The sequence below is a fragment of the Bufo gargarizans genome, chromosome 7 (assembly GCF_014858855.1).
Source record: "Bufo gargarizans isolate SCDJY-AF-19 chromosome 7, ASM1485885v1, whole genome shotgun sequence".
In the NCBI taxonomy this organism is placed as follows: domain Eukaryota; kingdom Metazoa; phylum Chordata; class Amphibia; order Anura; family Bufonidae; genus Bufo; species Bufo gargarizans.
The window spans coordinates 179,942,782-179,959,484 of NC_058086.1; positions in this window are offsets into that span (position 1 = coordinate 179,942,782).

A 16,703-nucleotide genomic window follows, 5' to 3' on the forward strand; every position below is an offset into this window, starting at 1 on the left:
CATTTTTTTGCCTAATTTTCCATTTTAACCCATTTTTTCCACTAACAAAGCAAGGGTTAACAGCCAAACAAGACTGTATCTTTATGGCCCTGACTCTGCCGTTTACAGAAACACGCCATATGTGGCCGTAAACTACTGTACGGCCACACAGCGGGGCGTAGAGTGAAAGGTGCGCCGTTTGGTTTTTGGAAGGCATGTTTTGCTGGACAGTTTTTTTGAAACCATGTCCCATTTGAAGCCCCCTGATGCACCCCTAGAGTAGAAACTCCATAAAAGTGACCCCATCTAAGAAACTACACCCCTCAAGGTATTCAAAACTGATTTTACAAACTTTGTTAACCCTTTAGGTGTTGCACAAGATTTAATGGAAAATAGAGATACAATTTCAAAATTTCACTTTTTTTGGCAGATTTTCCATTTTAATATTTTTTTTCCAGTTACAAAGCAAGGGTTAACAGCCAAACAAAACTCATTATTCATGGCCCTGATTCTGTAGTTTACAGAAACACCCAATATGTGGCCGTAAACTGCTGTACGGGCACACGGCAGGGCGTAGAGGGAAAGGTGCGCCGTATGGTTTTTGGAAGCCAGATTTTGCTGGACAGTTTTTTTTACACCATGTCCCATTTGAAGCCCCCCTGATGCACCCCTAGAGTAGAAACTCCAAAAAAGTGACCCCATCTAAGAAACTACACCCCTCAAGGTATTCAAAACTGATTTCACAAACTTTGTCAACCCTTTAGGTGTTGCACAAGATTTAATGGAAAATAGAGATACAATTTCAAAATTTCACTTTTTTTGGCAGATTTTCCATTTTAATATTTTTTTTCCAGTTACAAAGCAAGGGTTAACAGCCAAACAAAACTCATTATTCATGGCCCTGATTCTGTAGTTTACAGAAACACCCAATATGTGGCCGTAAACTGCTGTACGGGCACACGGCAGGGCGTAGAGGGAAAGGTGCGCCGTATGGTTTTTGGAAGCCAGATTTTGCTGGACAGTTTTTTTTACACCATGTCCCATTTGAAGCCCCCCTGATGCACCCCTAGAGTAGAAACTCCAAAAAAGTGACCCCATCTAAGAAACTACACCCCTCAAGGTATTCAAAACTGATTTCACAAACTTTGTCAACCCTTTAGGTGTTGCACAAGATTTAATGGAAAATAGAGATACAATTTCAAAATTTCACTTTTTTGGCAGATTTTCCATTTTAATATTTTTTTTCCAGTTACAAAGCAAGGGTTAACAGCCAAACAAAACTCATTATTTATGGCCCTGATTCTGTAGTTTACAGAAACACCCCATATGTGGTCGTAAACCGCTGTACGGGCACACGGCAGGGCGCAGAAGGAAAGGAATGCCATACGGTTTTTGGAAGGCAGATTTTGCTGGACTGGTTTTTTTGACACCATGTCCCATTTGAAGCCCCCTGATGCACCCCTAGAGTAGAAACTCCAAAAAAGTGACCCCATTTTAGAAACTACGGGATAGGGTGGCAGTTTTGTTGGTACAAGTTTAGGGTACATATGATTTTTGGTTGCTCTATATTACACTTTTTGTGCGGCAAGGTAACAAGAAATTGCTTTTTTGGCACCGTTTTTTTTTTTTGTTATTTACACCATTCATCTGACAGGTTAGATCATGACGTAATTTTAAAGAGCAGGTTGTCACGGACGCGGTGATACCCAATATGTATACAATTTTTTTTATTTATGTACGTTTTACACAATAATTTCATTTTTAAAACAAAAAAAATGTTTTAGTGTCTCCATAGTCTAAGAGCCATAGTTTTTTAAATTTTTGGGCGATTATCTTAAGTAGGGTCTCATTTTTTGTGGGATGAGATGACGGTTTGATTGGCACTATTTTGGGGTGCACATGACTTTTTGATTGCTTGCTATTACACTTTTTGTGACGGAAGATGACAAAAAATGGCTTTTTTTACACCGTTTTTATTTTAATTTTTTTACGGTGGTCATCTGAGGGGTTAGTTCATGTGATATTTTTATAGAGCCGTTCAATACGGACGCGGCGATACCTAATATGTATACTTTTTTTTTATGTAAGTTTTACACAATGATTTCATTTTTGAAACAAAATAAATCATGTTTTAGTGTTTCCATAGTCTAAGAGCCATAACTTTTTCAGTTTTTGGGCGATTATCTTGGGTAGGGTATGATTTTTGCGGGATGAGATAACGGTTTGATTGTTACAATTTTGGCGTAGATGCGACTTTTTTGATCACTTTTATTACCTTTTTTTGGGAAGTAAGGTGGGCAAAATTCCAATTTCATCATAGTTTTTAATTTTTTATTTTTATGGCGTTCACCGTTCGGGTAAAGTAACATGACCGTTTTATAGATCAGGTCGTTACGGACGCGGCGATACCAAACATGTGTAGGGAATTTTATTTTTTTCATTTTTAATCAGTGATAAATGTGTTTTTTGATTTTTACTTTATTTTTCACTTTTTTCACTTTTTTTTTGACCCAGACCCACTTGGTTCTTGAAGATCCAGTGGGTCTGATGTCTGTAAAATACAGTACAGAACCTATATAGGTATCTGTAACTGTATTTTACTTACACTGAACAGATCTATGCTTTCAGCACAGATCTGTTCAGCACCATGGACAGCAGGACGCCTGAGAGGCGTCCTGTTGCCATGGGAACCTTCCCCGTCTGCTCAGTAGTGGCCAGAACTTCGCAGACGGGGAAGGGTAAGGACGGGGCTTGGGGGGGCTGCCTGGGAGCTCTCTCCCTCTCCCATCGGGGGGCTGCAAAGGCACAGCAGCCCCCCGATCGGAGAGGGAGGGAGCTCCCTCTTACTGTTAACCTTTTCCATACAGCGGTCCGTACGGACCGCTGTATGGAAAGGGTTAAACGGCTGACATCGCATCACCGATGTCAGCCGTTTATACCAGGGTGCCAGCAATGTGCTGGCACCCTGGTATAACCCACTAGACGCCAACGATTACGCAATGGGAGGCGGGCGGGGGATCGCGATCCCGCCTACCGCACCGCCCGCCTCCCGCACCGCCCGCACCGCCCGCAACCCTCCCCCTGCACCTCCCACCGGGCAAAAATCACTAAGGGGTGCAGGGGGGAGGGATACATTTATATTTTACAAATGCAAAAGTTTCTGATCCCCGCAGGTCAGGGACCGCGGGGATCAGAAACTGCAGAAATCGCAGCAAACCGCAGGTCTGAATTGACCTGCGGTTTGCCGCGATCGCCGACATGGGGGGGTCACGGGACCCCCCCGCGCATTTAGCCTAGGTGCCTGCTCAATGATTTGAGCAGGCACCGGGTTCCGATCACTGCCAGCCGCACGGCAGTGATCGAAAATGCACAGGGCGTACATGTACGCCCTGTGTCCTTAAGTACCAGGGCACAAGGGCGTACCTGTACGCCCTGTGTCCTTAAGGGGTTAAGAGTCCAACCAGAGGAGAGAAAAAAACAGCTTCTGATATTTAACTTGTTGCTGCTTCAATCAATCCTGGGTGTGCCCGCATCCGACACCAATTGTAGGGATTTCCCAAATGGTAGCCTTCAGATAAATACACAGTAGCCTTTTAGTGGTGGAAATCAAAGTAATAAATGTATTTTATTGTTCGCACACCACAATTCAACAGGCGGTAGTGATCAGCTTACTTTAGCTGACACTTAAAGAAAAACAGTTCAGTCTTGAATCTGAAAAATCACATAGAAAGTTTTAGGGCACACTACCGTACTCCCCACAGAGTGGATGGGAACCTTGCTTTGTCCTTTGTCTCTCACTCGGCTCCAAAAACACACAGCTACACAGAGCTCCACCATCAGCCAGGTAATCACACCCCTGACCCTGCTGGCTGACTTTTTGTAAGCCCGGCCTGGACCATGGGGAACAGCCACCCCCCCTGCACTTTGGCTGCTCCCAGTAAGAGCCGGCCCGGATTAGCTTTTCACAGCTATGCTAACTATCAAAGTGTCTATCAGCAACTGCTGCGGACATATACACTACTGGCTCCTACTTCACCGAGGCCAGGAACCTCGGTGACACATATCTTCCATCTATGATGGTCCCTTGTGCCTTTCTACAATATATATATATATATATATATATATATATAGCTTTGAATATATGATCACCTGGCAAGTCTATACTTTGTCCACCCCTGCTAATATCTCGTGACAGAGCTAAGTCATGAGAGTTAACCAGGAGTCAATGCCAGGGTTTAGAAATAAAAACTACGAAAACAAGAACATGATTAGGCAGAGAGACATGCATGAATTTTTTAGGGGGTTAGACAGCTCTGATATTGACAGCAATGCTCTTACACCTCCCACATCACAAGCTTCTCACATGCTGCTTATAAACGAAACCCATGCAGTGAGTTCCTGAGATCTCCTTAGTGGCCCCAGCAGGCAACCAAAACTTTTTATAATTTGAAGAGGATGTCACCTCTCCTTACTTGTCTGTTTTAGCAACTGCTTACACCCCCCATGTAATAGCCATTCTGAAGCATATATTCTTATAATTCTATGTTGTACCATTCCTTTATAATTCCTGCTAGAATCTATGAATGAATTGTTACCAGTTTGCATTGAAGGTCCTCCTGGGTGTTACCAACTGGAAGGGTGTCCCTGCACAGTCCGACACTGGCAACACTGATTGGATAGTATCAGACTGTGCAGGGACAGAAACCCCCAACTGGACCTTTATTGCAAACTCCTAGTAAATAATTCATGTATTCCAGTAGAAATTATAAAGGAATGGCACAGCATAGAGACATAAGACTAGATGCTCCACAACTTCAAGAGTGGTGCAAGTGGTTACTAAACAGACATGTCAGCTCCTCTTTAACCACCTCCGGACCGCCTAACGCAGATGTGCGGTCCGGAGGTGGCAGCCCTGCGCACAGTCACGCATATATGCGTCATCTCGCGAGACGCGAGATTTCCTGTGAACGCGCGCACACAGGCGCGCGCGCTCACAGGAACGGAAGGTAAGCGAGTGGATCTCCAGCCTGCCAGCGGCGATCGCTCGCTGGCAGGCTGGAGATCCAAATTTTTTAACCCCTAACAGGTATATTAGACGCTGTTTTCATAACAGCGTCTAATATACCTCCTACCTGGTCCTCTGGTGGTCCCTTTTGTTAGGATCGACCACCAGAGGACTCAGGTAGGTCAGTACAGTCGCACCAAACACCACACTACACTACACCCCCCCCGTCACTTATTAACCCCTTATAAACCCCTGATCACCCATGATCACCCCATATAAACTCCCTGATCACCCCCCTGTCATTGATCACCGCCCTGTCATTGATCACCCCCCTGTCAGGCTCCGTTCAGACGTCCGTATGATTTTTACGGATCCACGGATACATGGAACGGATCCGCAAAACGCATACGGACGTCTAAATGGAGCCTTACAGGGGGGTGATCAATGACAGGCGGGTGATCACCCATATACACTCCCTGATCACCCCCTGTCATTGATCACCCCCCTGTCATTGATCACCCCCCTGTAAGGCTCCATTCAGACGTCCGCATGATTTTTACGGATCCATGGATACATGGATCGGATCCGCAAAACACATGCGGACGTCTGAATGGAGCCTTACAGGGGGTGATCAATGACAGGCGGGTGATCACCCATATACACTCCCTGATCACCCCCCTGTCATTGATCACCCCCCTGTAAGGCTCCATTCAGACGTCCGCATGTGTTTTGTGGATCCGATCCATGTATCCATGGATCCGTAAAAATCATGCGGACGTCTGAAAGGAGCGTTACAGGGGGGTGATCAATGACAGGCGGGTGATTACCCATATACACTCCCTGATCACCCCCTGTCATTGATCACCCCCCTGTAAGGCTCCATTCAGACGTCCGCATGATTTTTACGGATCCATGGATACATAGATCGGATCCGCAAAACACATGCGGACGTCTGAATGGAGCCTTACAGGGGGTGATCAATGACAGGCGGGTGATCACCCATATACACTCCCTGATCACCCCCCTGTCATTGATCACCCCCCTGTAAGGCTCCATTCAGACGTCCGCATGTGTTTTGTGGATCCGATCCATGTATCCATGGATCCGTAAAAAATCATGCGGATGTCTGAATGGAGCCTTACAGGGGGGGTGATCAGTGACAGGGGGGTGATCACCCTGATCACCCCCTGTCATTGATAACCCCCCTGTAAGGCTCCATTCAGACGTCCGCATGTGTTTTGTGGATCCGATCCATGTATCCATGGATCCGTAGGTCCGCATGATTTTTTACGGATCCATGGATACATGGATCGGATCCACAAAACACATGCGGACGTCTGAATGGAGCCTTACAGGGGGGTGATCAATGACAGGGGGGTGATCAGGGAGTGTATATGGGTGATCACCCGCCTGTCATTGATCACCCCCTGTAAGGCCCCCTGTCATTGATAACCTCCCTGTAAGGCTCCATTCAGACGTCCGCATGTGTTTTGTGGATCCGATCCATGTATCCATGGATCCGTAAAAAATCATGCGGATGTCTGAATGGAGCCTTACGGGGGGGTGATCAGTGACAGGGGGGTGATCACCCTGATCACCCTGATCACCCCCTGTCATTGATAACCCCCCTGTAAGGCTCCATTCAGACGTCCGCATGTGTTTTGTGGATCCGATCCATGTATCCATGGATCCGTAAAAAATCATGCGGATGTCTGAATGGAGCCTTACAGGGGGGGTGATCAGTGACAGGGGGGTGATCACCCTGATCACCCCCTGTCATTGATAACCCCCCTGTAAGGCTCCATTCAGACGTCCGCATGTGTTTTGTGGATCAAATCCATGTATCCATGGATCCGTAAAAAATCATGCGGATGTCTGAATGGAGCCTTACAGGGGGGGTGATCAGTGACAGGGGGGTGATCACCCTGATCACCCTGATCACCCCCTGTCATTGATAACCCCCCTGTAAGGCTCCATTCAGACGTCCGCATGTGTTTTGTGGATCCGATCCATGTATCCATGGATCCGTAAAAATCATGCGGACATCTGAATGGAGCCTTACAGGGGGGGGTGATCAGTGACAGGGGGGTGATCACCCTGATCACCCCCTGTCATTGATAACCCCCCTGTAAGGCTCCATTCAGACGTCCGCATGTGTTTTGCGGATCTGATCCATGGATCCGTAAAAATTATACGGACGTCTGAATGGAGCCTTACCAGGGGGGTGATCAATGACAGGGGGGTGATCCGGGAGTCTATATTGGTGATTACCCCCCTGTCATTGATCACCCCCCTGTCATTGATCACCCCCCCTGTCATTGATCACCCCCCTGTCATTGATCACCCCCCCCCCCCTGTAAGGCTCCATTCAGACATTTTTTTTGGCACAAGTTAGCGGAAATTTTTTGTTTGTTTTTGTTTTTGTTTTTTCTTACTAAGTCTCATATTCTACTAACTTGGGTCAAAAAATAAAATCTCCCATGAACTCACCATACCCCTCACGGAATCCAAATGCGTAAACATTTTTAGACATTTATATTCCAGACTTCTTCTCACGCTTTAGGGCCCCTAAAAAGCCAGGGCAGTATAAATACCCCACATGTGACCCCATTTCGGAAAGAAGACACCCCAAGGTATTCGCTGAGGGGCATATTGAGTCCATGAAAGATTGAAATTTTTGTCCTAAGTTAGCGGAAAGTGAGACTTTGTGAGAAAAAAAACAAAAAAAATCAATTTCCGCTAACTTATGCAAAAAATAAAAAATTTCTAGGAACTCGCCAGGCCCCTCATTGAATACCTTGGGGTGTCTTCTTTCCAAAGTGGGGTCACATGTGGGGTATTTATACTGCCCTGGCTTTTTAGGGGCCCGAAAGTGTGAGAAGAAGTCTGGGATCCAAATGTCTAAAAATGCCCTCCTAAAAGGAATTTGGGCCCCTTTGCGCATCTAGGCTGCAAAAAAGTGTCACACATCTGGTATCGCCGTACTCAGGAGAAGTTGGGGAATGTGTTTTGGGGTGTCATTTTACATATACCCATGCTGGGTGAGAAAAATATCTTGGTCAAATGCCAACTTTGTATAAAAAAATAGGAAAAGTTGTCTTTTGCCAAGATATTTCTCTCACCCAGCATGGTTATATGTAAAATGGCACCCCAAAACACATTCCCCAACTTCTCCTGAGTACGGCAATACCAGATGTGTGACACTTTTTTGCAGCCAAGGTGGGGAAAGGGGCGCATATTCCAAAGTGCACCTTTCGGATTTCACAGGCCATTGTTTACAGATTTTGATTGCAAGGTACTTCTTACACATTTGGGCCCCTAAATTGCCAGGGCAGTATAACTACGCCACAAGTGACCCCATTTTGGAAAGAAGACACCCCAAGGTATTCCGTGAGGGGCATGGCGAGTTCCTAGAATTTTTTATTTTTTGTCACAAGTTAGCGGAAAATGATGATTTTTCTTTTTTTTTCTTTTTTCCTTACAAAGTCTCATATTCCACTACTTTGCGACAAAAAATAAAAGATTCTAGGAACTCGCCATGCCCCTCACGGAATACCTTGGGGTGTCTTCTTTCCAAAATGGGGTCACTTGTGGCGTAGTTATACTGCCCTGGCAATTTAGGGGCCCAAATGTGTGAGAAGAACTTTGCAATCAAAATGTGTAAAAAATGACCGGTGAAATCCAAAAGGTGCACTTTGGAATATGTGCCCCTTTGCCCACCTTGGCAGCAAAACAGTGTGACACATCTGGTATCGCCGTACTCAGGAGAAGTTGGGGAATGTGTTTTGGGGTGTCATTTTACATATACCCATGCTGGATGAGAGAAATATCTTGGCAAAAGACAACTTTTCCCATTTTTTTATACAAAGTTGGCATTTGACCAAGATATTTATCTCACCCAGCATGGGTATATGTAAAATGACACCCCAAAACACATTGCCCAACTTCTCCTGAGTACGGCGATACCAGATGTATGACACTTTTTTGCAGCCTAGGTGGGCAAAGGGGCACATATTCCAAAGTGCACCTTTTGGATTTCACCGGTCATTTTTTACACATTTTGATTGCAAAGTTCTTCTCACACATTTGGGCCCCTAAATTGCCAGGGCAGTATAACTACGCCACAAGTGACCCCATTTTGGAAAGAAGACACCCCAAGGTATTCCGTGAGGGGCATGGCGAGTTCCTAGAATTTTTTATTTTTTGTTGCAAGTTAGTGGAATATGAGACTTTGTAAGAAAAAAATAAATAAATAAAATAATCATCATTTTCCGCTAACTTGTGACAAAAAATAAAAAGTTCTATGAACTCACTATGCCCATCAGCGAATACCTTAGGGTGTCTACTTTCCGAAATGGGGTCATTTGTGGGGGTTTTCTACTGTTTGGGCATTGTAGAACCTCAGGAATCATGACAGGTGCTCAGAAAGTCAGAGCTGTTTCAAAAAGCGGAAATTCACATTTTTGTACCATAGTTTGTAAATGCTATAACTTTTACCCAAACCATTTTTTTTTTTGCCCAAACATTTTTTTTTTATCAAAGACATGTAGAACAATAAATTTGGCGAAAAATTTATATATGGATGTCGTTTTTTTTACAAAATTTTACAGCTGAAAGTGAAAAATGTCATTTTTTTGCAAAAAAATCGTTACATTTTGATTAATAACAAAAAAAGTAAAAATGTCAGCAGCAATAAAATACCACCAAATGAAAGCTCCATTAGTGAGAAGAAAAGGAGGTAAAATTCATTTGGGTGGTAAGTTGCATGACCGAGCGATAAACGGTGAAAGGAGTGTAGTGCCGAAGTGTAAAAAGTGCTCTGGTCATGAAGGGGGTTTCACCTAGCGGGGCTGAAGTGGTTAAAGGAGTTGTCTGGAGGCACAAAATACATGGTCATTGCTCTTATAATATAACAGTAAGACACTTACTAATTATTACCATTAGCGAGTACTGTATGCCCTTTTTACCTGAAAGAGGATTAGTCATGTGATCAGGAGGTTGTGTAGTTTTTCACATGGCTGGGGTGTGTCATAGGAAGCTGCCTCCCCTCCTTTATGTGTTGGGACTGGGTCATGAGGGGAGAACGAGCATAGCAATATGGACTGGGAGGCAGACTACAGAGGCAGGTAATACAGAAGTGGAGGGGAAGGCGGAGGATGCTGGGACCAGTGACTAGCTGACACATATGGATGTGGAAGGCAGATCCCTGTGACACCATATCACAACCTTTTGAAAAACGAATAAAATCTAAGAATCCTTTGCTCAGGCAATCAGAGTCATCTTTACAAATGTATATTAATGAAAGTGCTTTACTTGTTGCCTGGCCGTTCTTCCAGACAATCCCTTTAGGTTTATGTACAGTATATGCAGGGCATTTGGAGCTTGTGTCAGAAAAACTGAGCTCTAAGGATTTGTTCACACCATGTTTTAGCCCTACTTTAGCCAAAAACAGTATTCAGTCAGATTCTAAGATGGACCTTTTCATCTTAGCGGCTCAAAGTCCAAAAGAAGAAACTTTTGACTGTATTTGCCTATTTCCATTTGTTTCTTTCTTTTCTCCCAGGCAGAATAGTGTAGTCAAATTTGCTGTTCTGTCCTGCAAAAGCAAGAGTAAAGTAGGCCAAGCGGAAGCCATAGTTTAATCCTTTGGACTCCATTATGCTTCAGGAATGGATCATTTGTGATCCACATTTAAATGATATTTTCGGTATTCTAACGTATACTCTCAGTGAAACGACCAGTGGAGTGCTAAAACTTGATGTCACCACATCCTTATCACTGTAAGGCCTAATCTGACTTCCTCAGCCAAAAGAGTGCACATTTGAAAGCAATACCTGTGTCAACCAACATATGTTTTCTGAAGATCAGTTAACTTAAGAACACAAAATGTTGGACAAAAAAAATAGCATCGGGTAAAAATGTGGCTTACCACTTTAAAGGAACTGGTGCATCAGAAAAAGACCTATTGCTACACGTATTTAAAAAAAAATTGGTGATTTTTTAATTACTTTTCCAAGTGACTATATTTAAAAAAAATACATAAAATTGTGCAGTTTTTGCACTGATCACTCAACCTTCTAATACAGGTAATGTTTACAGTGGGATGCGAAAGTTTGGGCAACCTTGCTAATCATCATGATTTTCCTGTATAAATTGTTGGTTGTGCGATAAAAAATGTCAGTTAAATATATCATATAGGAGACACACACAGTGATATTTGAGAAGTGAAATGAAGTTTATTGGATTTGCAGAAAGTGTGCTATAATTGTTTAAACAAAATTAGCCAGGTGCATAAATTTGGGCACCACAAAAAAGAAATGAAATCAATATTTAGTAGATCCTCCTTTTGCAGAAAATACAGCCTCTAAACGCTTCCTGTAGGTTCCAATGAGAGTCTGGATTCTGGTTGAAGGTATTTTGGACCATTCCTCTTTACAAAACATCTTTAGTTCATTCAGGTTTGATGGCTTCTGAGCATGGACAGGTCTCTTTAAGTCACACCACAGATTTTCAATTATATTCAGGTCTGGGGACTGAGATGGCCATTCCAGAACATTGTACTTGTTCCTCTGCATAAATGCCTTAGTGGATTTTGAGCAGTGTTTAGGGTCGCTGTCTTGTGGAAAGATACAGCCCCGGCGCAGCTTCAGCTTTGTCACTGATTCCTGGACATTGGTCTCCAGAATCTGCTGATACTGAGTGGAATCCATGCGTCCCTCAACTTTGACAAGATTCCCAGTCCCTGCACTGGCCACACAGCCCCACAGCATGATGGAGCCACCACCATATTTTACTGTAGGTAGCAGGTGTTTTTCTTGGAATGCTGTGTTCTTTTTCCTCCATGCATAGCGCCCCTTGTTATGGCCAAATAACTCAATTTTAGTTTCATCAGTCCACAGCACCTTATTCCAAAATGAAGCTGGCTTGTCCAAATGTGCTTTAGCCCACCTCAAGCAGCACTTTTTGTGCCGTGGGCGGAGAAAAGGCTCCTCTGCATCACTCTTGCATACAGCATCTCCTTGTGTAAAATGCGCCGAATGATTGAACGATGCACAGTGACTCCATCTGCAGCAAGATGATGTTGTAGGTCTTTGGTGCTGGTCTGTGGGTTGACTCTGACTGTTCTCACCATTCGTCGCTTCTGTCTATCCGAGATCTTTCTTGGTCTGCCACTTCGAGCCTTAACTTGAACTGAGCCTGTGGTCTTCCATTTCCTCAATATGTTCCTAACTGTGGAAACAGACAGCTGAAATCTCTGAGACCGCTTTCTGCATCCTTCCCCTAAACCATGATGGTGAACAATCTTTGTCTTCAGGTCATTTGAGAGTTGTTTTGAGACCCCATGTTGCTACTCTTCAGAGAAAATTAAAAGAGGAGGGAAACTTACAATTGACCCCCTTAAAGACTCTTTCTCATAATTGGATTCCCCTGTGTATGTAGGTCAGGGGTCACTGAGCTTACCAAGCCAATTTGAGTTCCAATAATTAGTTCTAAAGGTTTTGGAATCAATAAAATGACAACAACAGTGCCCAAATGTATGCACCTGCCTAATTGTGTTTAAACAATTATAGCACACTTTCTGCAAATCCAATAAACTTCATTTCACTTCTCAAATATCACTGTGTGTGTCTCCTATATGATATATTTAACTGACATTTTTTATCGTAACAACCAATGATTTATACAGGAAAATCATGACGATTAACAAGGTTGCCCAAACTTTCGCATCCCACTGTATCTATTAGGATTGCAATGACCGATATCACCTAACCTATAAAGATAACACAGGATTCACCATTCACAATAGGTGATATGACAGCTTATCTGCACAGGGCTCAAAGCATTCACGGAAGGATCTCCCATAGAATTGCTCCTGTGCATTGTGTCTATGGCCCATGTAGCTGCTCTCAAAGAACACTAAGTCTTGACATAGTTTAGGCCTAGTGCTTGATTCTTTTAAATAATGGGCAATTTAAAAAAATAAAATCACCAAAAATTATAAAAGATATTCAATATGTGAGACTGAATCTAGATCGCACATCCTCATTACTATGCTTTTGTTATAACAGTTTTTTTCAGCATGATAAAACATGGCTTTTCAGCACTATTATTAATAAATATAACCTAATGCTATGCACTATAAGGGGGCATTAGTATACAGTTTGAGCAAAGAGCATAGGCCCACTTGCCATGACAAGGTTGCCTCTTCAAGTGGGGACCTACTCTAACTTTGGTGCGGCACTGCGCAGCGACCATCGCGCCCCAGCACTGCACCAGCAGGCAACGGGACCCAGCAGCCACACAGCGCCCTAACTGTGCAGCAAAGCCACCTTGGCCCTGGACCCCATCACTCTACCAGCACAGCACTCTCACATATTGAATTCATTATAAAAGATATGTCTAAATTTAATTTCAAAGATATGATACGTAATTTTCTACTGACACATTCCCAAAGCAGCAGACATCTATAAAGACTAGTTCCTCTGTGGCAATACATGGATTTTTACTTTATTATTAAACCCCTGTTTTTGCTAAATTTTTTATAAACGACATTGTGATTTCAATTTAACAAGAATTAAAGTTCTAACATTGAGAAGGTAGTGACAGGAGGGAGGGAGGGAGCTACTGACATCCCATGTCCCTTTATGAGACATTTTATGTCCCTTTATGAGACATTTCATGTCTCGTACATATGAAAATCTTCAGACAGTAAGAAATATTCACTTGTTCAAAGTTATTTGATTAAAAAGAAATTCCAGAGTCTACAACTCATGGTGCTTTAGCATGCCTTGTATAAAAGAGCAGCTCTTGACACAAAAATATGGAGAAATTCTACTTTCATAAAGATTCGTAGTTTACTTATGCAAAAAGAAAAAAAGCCATCCAGACAATGTCACGAGTAGGGGTTTGTATGCTACAACCTGAAACGCGTAGATGCTGTTGTCTGTGTGTATGGCTTTTGATCTTTTTGCATAAAAAAACTACACATTTTTGTGAAAGCTGGATCTCTCCATATTTTTGTGTCAAGATTGGTACACCCGATTCAGGTGTTATCCGTGCTTCTGGGAATTACCCACAGGTGAGCTGGACTTGTGCTTTATAAAAGAGCAGCTCTGAATCACAAGATTTCCTCACTGAAGAACATTTAAGGAATTGTCTCACTACAGCAAGTGGCATTTATCATGTAGAGAAAGTTAATAGAAGCCACATTACTAATGTAATGTGATTGTCTATGTTGCCTCCTTTGCCGGCTGAATTCATTTTTCCATCACATTATACACTGTTCGTTTCCATGGTTACGACCACCCTGCAATCCATCAGTGGTGGTCGTGCATGCACACTATAGGAAAAAGCATCAACCTTTCTGGTGGTCGGGACCTTGGGAGCGCACATATATTAGTGCTTTTTCCTATATTCTGCAAGCACACTTACTGAAGTGAGACAACACCTTTAATAGACTCTTTGAATGGAGATGAGTGAATGTCTTAAAATTCAGTATGTGAGCAATCACGGCACTCAAAAGGATTGTTTCAGAGTTTCAAAATGCTTTATTTTCCCATCAAGCAAATAAAATTGCACAGGCCAACGTTTCAGTCCATATCTGGACCTTAATTACAGCCAAGTTGCCAAGAGGGAAGCGTGTAGATTGCTGAATGTCTTAAAATTCAATTCTGGATCCATTTGATTTCGGTCTGAATAAATTCAACCCAAATCAAAAGTGCTCTGATTGAATGGAAAAGTCTTTCCCTCTCTGTCTCTCTCTGCCTCACCATCATCCTTCCTCCTACCGGAACGAATCACACAAAACTCAGATTCCTTAGATTCAAAAAGTTATGAAATATTTGGGTCAAACTTCTGAACCACTTTTCCGTATTTCTATCTATGAACCAAACAAACGCTGAAAACCTAAAATTGTTTAGAAAAGTCTAGGTTTACATTCATTTGTCCCAATCTGAAAATTTTATAGAATCATAAATTATTTTTAAAGCATAAACAAAATGGACATTTTCACTGGGATAGAAACAGAAAGAAGACTTTTATTTATGCAGATCAGATAATGATCAAAGTCGGTTATTTTTTATCATTTGCACAAAAAGCTAACATTATTAGTCAGATTACTTGCCTATGATTGAAAAATAAAGAAAATCCAACAAAAGCTTTAGGTTCAGTTCACACTGCGTCTGTCAAAGGTATACATGTGGAGGATCTCCCAACATATACAGTATCTCTACTATCTGTAGCCGAATAAACATATACACTGATAATCCATAATATTAGAACTACCTTTCTAACATTATGTGGGTCCCCTTGTGCTGACCAAACAGCTCTGACTTGTTAAAAGATGGACTCCAGAAGAACCGTGGAAGTGTCCTTTGGTATCTGACATTGGCAATAGTTTCTTTAAAGGGGTTGTCCGGGTTCAGAGCTGAACCCAAACACGTCCCCTTCTTCCCCCACTCAGCTCCTCTGACATGAGCATTAGAGCATTTCATGCTCTGATGCTCTCCCTTGCCCTGTGCTGAATTGCGTAGGGAAAGGGCTTTTTCTGGAGATCTGGTGACATAACGGGATTTCCATGTGTATGCTAGGTGGAGACTTTCACCTAGCAGTGAGCCTGGTGACATCACCAGCACTAATGGGCGGGCTTTAGTGCTGCCCTAGCCTGTAAAATGCTTAGGGCAGCTTTAAAGGCTGCCCATTAGTGCCCAGGGGACATCACCAGGAACACTGCTAGGTGGAAGCCTCCTAGCAGTAAGAAATGTAAACAAAAAAGCCATTTTCCTGTGTGACTCAGAGCAGGGCAAGAGAGAGCATCGGAGCATGAGTGGGGGGAAAAAGGGATTGGTCCGGGTTCAACTCCGAACCCGGACAACTCCTTTAAGTTCTGCTAAGTTGCTAAAAAGAACTTTTATGGATTGGATTTTGTTTTCCGGCATACCCCATAGATGCTTGATCAGTTTGGGATTCAGGGAAATCAGAGACTAAGTCAACTCCATGAACTTTTTGCAGTCTGGCAGGGCACACTAGCTGTACTTGGTCTGCCACAATATGTAGGTAGGTTTATGTCAAAGCAACATCTACATAACCCAATGTTCTCCAGCAGGACATTGTCCAGAGCCTCACACTGTCTTCGTCAGCCTCCACTCTTGAGCGGCGTCATTGTAATGAGTTAATCAATGTTATTTCAACTGTCAGTTGGTTTAATGTTATGGGTGTGTGTCTTGCCAGAAATGGGTACAAATTTATTTTCGTTTCCTTTTCATCTTGATATATTTTGATCATCATTCTTTTTATTCATCATATTAATAATACAATTTATATCGTATATAATTAGCACTTCTTTCTGTAATTAGAATGAAAGTAACCAAGGGGTCGAATTTAAAAAAGCATTTGTAAAACAGATTTTGAATTATTCTCTCATTTCTTTAGTGAATTTGAAGCGCAAAATACAAATAGGGAACCTCATTCAAATCTATTACCATTCTTGTAACCATGTTCGATGCTAACCGTTCATAGATGGTGTCATAGCAATGAGGGACAGCATAGAAACCAGGAGAATAGTGTAACACCCCAGAGTGGTGTTACCACCTCTGCACCTTGCTACTATCTTTTTTATGGTCTAACCTGTATGTCACCTATGTATTTATTTCCAGGTCCCTCAACACTGTGCATTTATAATAATGTTATGCAGTTGTTCATGAAATGTGCCTGGTTCACC